Consider the following 9,760-nt stretch of genomic DNA (forward strand, 5'->3'; position numbering starts at 1 on the left):
TAAGACTATTTTTTGTTGTGTGTGCCTGGCTCCATTCTGAATATCAGTGTAAGCATCACACTGATTTGTGAGTTTTCCATTGTCTTTGAATGAGGTGCCCTCGGATGCTTGAGTTTTTCTAAGCCTTTGCTTTCACTCCAACTGTGGGTCCTGCCATGCCCTAGCCACATTTCAACAACAAAGGCACGCCTCTGAAAAGTATGCGGCATGCTCTGTCACTTTTTCCTCCTTGTACAATCTTACCATTATCTTATCGTTGAGCAAATGATGTACTTGTTGTTTAAGCAATTAGATAAAGCAATGGTGAGTAAACAATAATTTCTTGTTTATTCTAATGAAAGAGTAGTGTTGAAAATGCTAGAATATTCAAATAGGAGTTGTACGTAGCCAAATACCTTCATTTATTTACCGAATATGCCCTTCAAACAGATTTTTTTCTTCTTCTTCTTTTTATTATACTTAAGTTCTGGGATACATGTGCAGAACCTGCAGGTTTCTTACATAGGTATACATGTGCTACGGTGGTTTGCTGCACCCATTAGCCCATCATCTACATTAGGTATTTCTCCTGATGCTCTCCCTCCCTTTGTCCCCCACCCCCCGACAGGCCCCAGTGTGTGATGTTCCCCTCCCTGTGCCCATATGTTCTCACTGTTCAACTCCCAGTTATGAGTGAGAACATGCGGTGTTTGGTATTCTGTTCCTGTGTTAGTTTGCTGAGAATGATGGTTTCCAGCTTCATCCATGTCCCTGCAAAGGACATGAACTCATTCTTTTTTATGGCTGCGTAGTATTCCACGGTTTACATGTGCCACATTTTCTTTATTCAGTCTATCCTTGATGGGCATTTGCATTGGTTCCAAGACTTTGCTATTGTGAATAGTGCTGCAATAAACATACATGTGCATGTGTCTTTATAGTGGAATGATTTATAATCCTTTGGATATATACTCAGTAATGGGATGGCTGGGTCAAATGGTAATTTTAGTTCTAGATCCTTGAGGAATCGCCACACTGTCTTCCACAATGGTTGAACTCCCACCAACAGTGTAAAAGCGTTGCTGGAGTGCAATGGCGTGATCTCAGCTCACTGCAACCTCCGCCTTCTGGTTTCAAGTGATTCTCCTACCTCAGCCTCCCAAGTAGCTGGAATTACAGGTGTCTGCCACCACATCTGGCTAATTTTTGTATTTTTAGTAGAGACAGGGTTTCACCATGTTGGCCAGGCTGGTCTCAAACTCCTGACCTCGTGATCCACCCGCCTGGGCCTCCCAAAGTACTGGGATTACGGACATAAGCCATCATACCTGGCTGCTTTTTTGTGACAGGATCTCACTCTGTCACCAGGCTGGAATGCAATGGCATGATCACAGCTCACTGCAGTCTCGACCTCCTGAGCTCAACCAATCATTTTGCCTCAGCCTTCCAAGTAGCTTGGACTACAGATGCATACCACCGCACTTAGCTGACTTTTAATAGAGATAGGGTCTCCCTATGTTTCCCAGGCTTGTCTTGAACTCCTGGGCTCAAGCGCCCGGCCTGTATTCTGACTTTTTAAAGATCGCCATTCTAACTGGGGTGAGATGGTATCTCATTGTGGTTTTGATTTGCATTTCTCTAGTGACCAGTGATGATGAACTTTTTTTTCATATGTTTGTTGTCCACATAAAAGTCTTTCTTTGAAAAGTGTCTGTTCATATCCTTTGCCCACTTTTTGATGGGGTTGTTTTTTCCTTGCAAATTTGTTTAAGTTCCTTGTAGATTCTGGATATTAGCCCTTTGTCAGATGGACAGATTGCAAAAATTTTCTCCCATTCTGTAGGTTGCCTGTTCACTCTGATGATAGTTTCTTTTGCTGTGCAGAAGCTCTTTAGTTTAGTTAGATCCCATTTGTCAATTTTTGCTTTTGTTGCCATTGCTTTTGGTGTTTCAGTCATGAAGTCTTTGCCCATGCCTATGTCCTGAATGGTATTATAGCCTAGGTTTTCTTCTAGGGTTTTGATGGTTTTAGATCTTACATTTAAATCTTAAATTCATCTTGACTTAATTTTTGTATAAGGTGTAAGGAAGGTGTCCAGTTTTAATTTTCTGCATATGGTCAGTCAGTTTTCCCAACACCATTTATTTATTTATTTAATTTTTAAATTTTCTTTTTCTTTTTTTTATGATTATACTTTAAGCTCTAGGGTACATGTGCACAGTGTGCAGGTTTGTTACATATGGATACATGTGCCATGTTGGTGTGCTGCACCCATTAACTCGTCATTTACGTTAGGTATTTCTCCTAATGCTATCCCTCCCCCCTCCTCCCCACCCCATGACAGGCCCCGGTGTGTTACGTACCCTACCCTGTTTCCAAGTGTTCTCACTGTTCAGTTCCCACCTGAGTGAGAACATGTGGTGTTTGGTTTTCTGTCCTTGCGATAGTTCTCTCAGAATGATGGTTTCCAGCTTCATCCATGTCGCTACAAAGTACATGAACTCATCCTTTTTTATGGCTGCATAGTATTCCATGGTGTATATGTGCCACATTTTCTTAATCCAGTCTATCACTGATGGACATTTGGGTTGGTTCCAAGTCTTTGCTATTGTGAATACTGCCGCAATAAACAGAGGTGTGCATGTGTCTTTATAGTAGCATGATTTATAATCCTTTGGGTATATACCCAGTAATGGGATCGCTGGGTCAAATGGTATTTCTAGTTCTAGACCCTTGAGGAATCGCCACACTGTCTTCCACAATGGTTGAACTAGTTTACAGTCCCACCAACAGTGTAAAAGCGTTCCTATTTCTCCACATCCTCTCCAGCACCTGTTGTTTCCTGACTTTTTAATGATCACCATTCTAACTGGCCCAACACCATTTATTAAATAGGGAATCATTTCCCCATTGCTTGTTTTTGTCAGGTTTTTCAAAGATCAGATGGTTGCAGATGTGTGGTGTCATTTGTGAGGCCTCTGTTCTGTTCCATTGGTGTATATAACTGTTTTGGTATCAGTACCAAGCTGTTTTGGATACTATAGCCTTGTAGTATAGTTTGAAGTCAGGTAACATGATGCCTCCAACTTCAATCTTTTTGCTTAGGATTGTCTTGGCTATACGGGCTCTTTTTTGCTTCCATAGGAAATTTAAAGTAGTTTTTTCTAATTCTGTGAAGAAAGTCAGTGGTAGCTTTATGGGAATAGCATTGAATCTAAAAATTACTTTGGGCAATATGGCCATTTTTGCAATATTGATTCTTCCTATCCATGAGCATGGAATGTTTTTCCATTTGCTTGCGTCCTCTCTTATTTCCTTGAGTGGTGGTTTGTAGTTCTCCTTGAAGAGGTCCTTCACTTCCCTTGTAAGTTGTATTCCTAGGTATTTTATTCTCTTCGTAGTAATTGTGAACGGGAGTTCACTCGTGATTTGTCTCTCTGTTTGTCTATTATTGGTGTATGGGAATGCTTGTGATTTCTGCACATTAATTTTGTATCCTGAGACTTTGCTAAGGGTGCTTTATCAGCTTAAGGAGTTTTGGGGCTGAGACGATGGGGTTTTCTAAATACACAATCATATCATCTGCGAAGAGAGATAATTTGACTTCCTCTCTTCCTATTTGAACGTGCTTTTTTTTTTATCTTGCCTGATTGCCCTGCCAGAACTTCCAACACTATGATGAATAGGAGTGATGACAGAGGGCCAGCTTTGTCTTCGGCCGGTTTTCAAAGGGAATGCTTCCAGCTTTTGCCCATTCGGTATGATATTGTCTGTGGATTTGTCATAAATAGCTCTTATAATTTTGAGATATGTTCCATCAATACCTGGTTTACTGAAAGTTTGTAGAATGAAGACGTGTTGAATTTTATTGAAGGCCTTTTCTGCATCTGTTGAGCTAATCATCTGGTTTTTGTCATTGGTTCTGTTTATGTGATGGATTACATTTATTGATTTGTGTATGTTGAACCAGCCTTGTATTTCAGGGACGAAGCCAACTTGATCATGGTGGATAAGCTTTTTACTGTGCTGCTGGATTTGGCTTGCCAGTATTTTACTGAGGATTTTCGCATCGACGTTCATTGGGGATACTGGCCTGAAATTTTCTTTTCTTTGTTGTGTCTCTGCCAGGTTTTGGTATCAGGATGATGCTGGCCTCATAAAATGAGTTAGGGAGGAGTTCCTCTTTTTCCAGTGTTTGGAATAGTTTCTGCAGGAGTGATACCAACTCCCCTTTGTACCTCTGGTAGAATTCAGCTGTGAACTCGTCTGGTCCTGGGCTTTTATTAGTTGGTAGGCTATTAATTACTGCCTCAATTTCAGAACTTGTTATTAGATTCTTCAGGGATTCAACGTCTTCCTGGTTTAGTCTTGGGAGGGTGTATGTGTCCAGGAATGTATCCGTTTCTTCTAGATTTTTGTAGAGGTGTTTATAGTATTCTCTGATGGTAGTTTATATTTCTGTGGGATCAGTGATGATCTCAGTGATTATCATTTTTTATTGTGTCCATTTGATTCTTCTCTGTTTTCTTCATTAGTCTGGCTAGCAATCTATCTATTTTGTTAATATTTCCAAAGAAACCAGCTCCTGGATTCATTGATTTTTTTGAAGGAGTTTTGGTGTCTCTATCTCCTTCAGTTCTGCTCTGATCTTAGTTATTTCTTGTCTTCTGCTAGTTTTTGAATTTGTTTGCTCTTGCTTCTCCAGTTCTTTTAATTGTGATGTTATGATGTCAATTTTAGATCTTTCTTGCTTTCTCCTGTGGGCATTTAGTGAGATAAATTTCCCTCCAAACGCTGCTTTAGTTGTGTCCCAGAGATTCTGGTATGACGTGTCTTTGTTCTCATTGGTTTCAAAGAACTTATTTATTTCTGCCTTAATTTCATTATTTACCCAGTAGTCATGCAGGAGCAGGTTATTCAGTTTCCATGTAGTTGTGTGGTTTTAACTGAGTTTCTTAATCCTGAGTTCTAATTTGATTGCACTGTGGTCTGAGAGACTGTTTTTATGATTTCCATTCTTTTGCATTTGCTGAGGAGTGCTTTACTTCCAATTATGTGGTCAATTTTAGAAAAAGTGCAATATGGTGCTGAGAAGAATGTATATGCTGTTGATTTGGGGTGGAGAGTTCTGTAGATGCCTATTAGGACTGCTTGGTCCAGAGCTGAGTTCAAGTCCTGAATATCCTTGTCAATTTTCTGTCTCATTGTTCTGTCTGATATTGACAGTGGGGCGCTAAAGTTTCCACTATTACTGTGTGGAAGTCTAAGTCTCTTTGTAGGTCTCTAAGAACTTGCTTTATGAATCTGGGTGCTCCTGTATTGGGTGCATATATATTTAGGATTGTTAGCTCTTCTTGTTGAATTGATCCCTTTACCATTATGTAATGCTTTTCTTTGTCTTTTTTGATCTTTGTTGGTTTAAAGTCTGTTTTATCAGAGACTAAGATTGCAACCCCTGCCTTTTTTTGCTTTCCATTTGCTTGGTAAATCTTCCTCCAGCTATTTGTTTTGAGCCTATGTGTGTCTTTGCACGTGAGATGTGTCTCCTGAATACAGCACACCAATAGGTCTTGACTCTTTATCTTATTTGTCCGTCTGTGTCTTTTAATGGGGGCATTTAACCCATTTACATTTAAGGCTAATATTGTTATGTATGAATTTGAGCCTGTCATTATGATGCTAGCTGGTTATTTTGCCCATTAGTTGATGCAGTTTCTTCATAGTGTCAATGGTCTTTACATTTTGGTATGTTTTTGCAGTGGCTGGTACCAGTTTTTCCTTTCCATGTTTAGTGCTTCCTTCAGGAGCTCTTGTATGGCAGGCCTGGTGTTGACAAAATCCCTCAGTATTTGCTTGTCTGTAATAGATTTTATTTTTCCTTCACTTATGAAGCTTAGTTTGACTGGATATGAAATTCTGGGCTGAAAATTCTTTCCTTTAAGAATGTTGGATGTTGGTCCCCACTCTCTTCTGGCTTGCAGGGTTTCTGCAGAGAGATCCATTGTTAGTCTGATGGGCGTCACTTTGTGGGTAACCCAACCTTTTCTCTCTGGCTGCCCTTAACAGTTTTCCCTTCATTTTAACCTTGGTAAATTTGATGATTATGTGTCCTGGGGTTGCTCTTGTCGAGGAGCATCTTTGTGGTGTTCTCTGAATTTATTTCAGTGATGCCCTGCCCAGAGAGAAGGAATTTCCTGAATTGGAATGTTGGCCTGTCTTCCTAGGTTGGGGAAGTTCTCCTGGATAATGTCCTGAAGAGTGTTTTCCAGCTTGATTCCATTCTCCCCATGACTTGCTGGTACACCAATCAAACATAGGTTTGGTCTCTTCACATTGTCCCATATTTCTTGGAGGCTTTGTTTGTTCCTTTTCATTCTTTTTTCTATAATCTTGTCTTCATGCTTTATTTTATTAAGTTGATTTTCAGTCTCTGATATCCTTTCTTCTGCTTGATCAATTTGGCTATTGGTACTTGTTTATGCTTCACAAAGTTCTTGTGCTGTGTTTTTCAGCTCCATCAGGTCATTTATGTTCTTGTTTAAACTGATTATTGTAGTTAGCATTTCCTGTAACCTTTTATCAAGGTTCTTAGCTTCCTTGCATTGGGTTAGAACATGCTTCTTTAGCTTGGAGGAGTTTATTACCCATCTTCTGAAGCCTATTTCTGTCACTTCATCAAACTCATTCTCCATCCAGTTTTGCTCCCTTGCTGGCAAGGAGCTGTGAGCCTTTGGAGGAGAAGAGTTGTTCTGCTTTTTGGAATTTTCAGCCTTTTTCTGCTAGTTTTTCCTCATCTTCATGGATTTGTCTACCTTTGGTCTTTGATGTTGGTGACTTTCAGATGGAGTTTTTGAGTGGTAATCCTTTTTGTTGATATCGATGCTATTGCTTCCTGTTTGTTAGTTTGCCTTCTAACAGTCAGGCCCCTCTTCTTCAGGTCTGCTGGAGTTTGCAGGTGGTCCACTCCAGACCCTGTTTGCCTGGGTATCACCAGCAGAGCCTGCATAACAGCAAAGATTGCTGCCTGCTCCTTCCTCTGAAAGCTTCATCACAGAGAGGCACCTGCCAGATGCCAGCTGGAGTGCTCCTGTAGGGTGTGTCTGTCAACCCCTGCTGGGAGGTGTCTCCCCATCAGGAGGCACAGGGGTCAGGGATCCACTTGAGGAGGCAGTCTGTCCCTTAGCAGAGCTCAGGCACTGTGCTGGGAGATCTGCTGCTGTCTTCAGAGCCAGCAGGAGGAAACGTTTAAGTCTGCTGAAGCTGTGCCCACAGCTGCCCCTTCCCCCAAGTGTTCTGTCCTAGAGAGATGGGACTTCTATCTATAAGCCCCTAACTGGAGCTACTGCCTTTATTTCAGTGATGCCCTGCCCAGAGAGAAGGAATCTAGAGAAGCAGTCTGGCTACAGCGGTTTTGTGGCCCTGCAGTGAGCTCTGCCCAATCTGAACTTCCAGGAGGCTTTGTTTACACTGTGAGGGGAAAACTGCCTACTCAAGCCTCAGTAATGGTGGACACCCCTCCCCACACCGAGCTAGAGTGTCCCAGGACAACTTCAGACTGCTGTGCTGGCAGCGAGAATTTTGAGCCAGTGGATCTTAGCTTGTTGAGCTCCATAGGGGTGGGATCCACTGAGCAAGACCACTTGGCTCCCTGGCTTCAGCCCCCTTTTCAGGGGAGCCAACGGTTCTGTCTCTCTGGCATTCCAGGTGCCACTGGGGTACGAAAAAAAACTCCTGCAACTAGCTGGGTGTCTACCCAAACGGCCGCCCAGCTTTGTACTTGAAACCCAGGGCCCTGTTGGTGTAGGCACCCAAGGGAATCTCCTGGTCTTCGAGTTGCGAAGACCATGGGAAAAGCACAGTATCTGGGCTGGAATGCACCGTCTCTCATGGCTCAGTCCCTTGTGGCTTCCCTTGGCTAGGGGAGGGAGTTCCCTGTCTCCTGCACTTCCAGGATGAGGTGGCGGCCCGCCTTGCTTCTGCTCATGCCCTGTGGACTGCACCCACTGTCTAACCAGTCCCAACGAGACGAGCCAGGTACCTCAGTTGGAAATGCAGAAATCACATGTCTTCTGCATTGATCTCGCTGGGAGCTGCAGATTGGAGCTGTTCCTATTCAGCCATCTTGCCCAGGAATCCTGAGATATATTTTTTAAATCTCAGATTCAGTTTTGTTTCTCATGAACTAACAAGTTGGGGTTATTTAAGATGGCCAAGTTGAATGGTTTAAAATTAAACTTACAAAGTTTTACCCTCTTTTAGATTTTGAGAAATGTGCTACACTGTCGTTCCTTTAACCTGGAGAGGGCAGGCAGGATACATGCTGTTGCCCATTGGGAGACATCTCAGGATTCAGGTGGTTCCCTCGCACCAGCAAAATACCCACTCACCTAAGATTCAGGCAGAGAGAGCCACCCCCTAGTTCTCCTTCATCATTTTATGAATTCCACCCAAAGGCCATTGTCACTTACACACAAACACACAGCAGAAGAAAGACAAAGCTACCCTCGAAGACAGTTTCCACAATTGGGAAAAATTAATGAGACAACTACTAACTGGATGACCCAGCTGGGATCAGGAGTTTCTCTAGGATTTGCTTCTGAATTAAACTGTACTCTTCATCAGGAAGTCATGCCTTTTTTGATCACTGCTGGTATGTTTTTTCCTTTCAACTAATTTTCCCACTCACTTTTTATTGGGAATTCTGTGATTTGGTTTCCTTCCTCTGCCTACACTTCCTTTTCATCCCCATGTGGCCTAAATGGGGACTGTGAGTGAAAGGCATTCTGTAATTTTGCCCAGGTTACTACTGCTGGTGTGCTCTAGCGTGAGCATTTGATTTGACCCTGGTGTGATTGCCCAGGCCTTGTTGCCACGGGGAGTCAGAAACTCCAAGGCACGGAGGCCCTGGTCAGGTAAAGGATGGAAGCAGCTGGCTGGGGAATGCAGAGCCCTGGAAATCAACGGCTCCTCTGGGCTGGGTCTCCTGTTGAAAACCACCAGTGGCTTTTCACTCCATTAAGATTAAACCCAAACTCCTTCACCTACATCGGTAGGTCCAGTTATCAGGGTCAGAACGGAAAGCCAATCCAGATAAAGGAGGTGAAACTGGAGAGTGAAAACTGTGTGTCCACCAGATGCTAGGCGAGCCAGGATTCCCACTGGAAACAGACAAAGGTGAATCAAAACGTCAGGACTAGCGCTGTGAGGTGTGTGCCTGGGGAGTCCACACCCAGCAGGAGGCCTCACTCAGGGGACAGAGGCCTGCAGTTCCCCTTCTCTAGGACTGGGGCTATCAGTAGCACATCAGTTGCCCAATTACCTGCATGAAGGACTGACGTGGTTTGGAGGGGATACCTGGCAGGCTACGGAAGAGAAACACCCATTTCTACTTCCACTGCGTGGTAAAGGTTCCTGGTCTGTCTGTCTAGACTAGGTTCCGGAAAGAAGAAGATAACATGCATAATGTCAGTTTGATGTTGTTAGAACTCAGACTGGCATAAGGTAATGATTTATCATTAAATTTGACTCTGAGCATTCTAGCAGTCAACTCCAAAAATCATGGCAGTCAACTCCAAAAATCCATCAACTAATTGTGGTCTGTGTCAGTTATCAGCGATGATACTTTAGCTTGAAAATAACAGAACACGCAGCTTGAAAGTTCGGGGGAAACTCTTCTACAACAACCAGTCCGGAAGGGAGGTTGATTCTGTGGGTCATTAAGTCAGAGGCTCAAGACATTATCAGGGGAAAAGATTTCCCATTCTTTCTGCTCCACCTCTC

This window comes from Macaca thibetana, chromosome 18, assembly GCF_024542745.1.
Source record: "Macaca thibetana thibetana isolate TM-01 chromosome 18, ASM2454274v1, whole genome shotgun sequence".
Lineage (NCBI taxonomy): Eukaryota > Metazoa > Chordata > Mammalia > Primates > Cercopithecidae > Macaca > Macaca thibetana.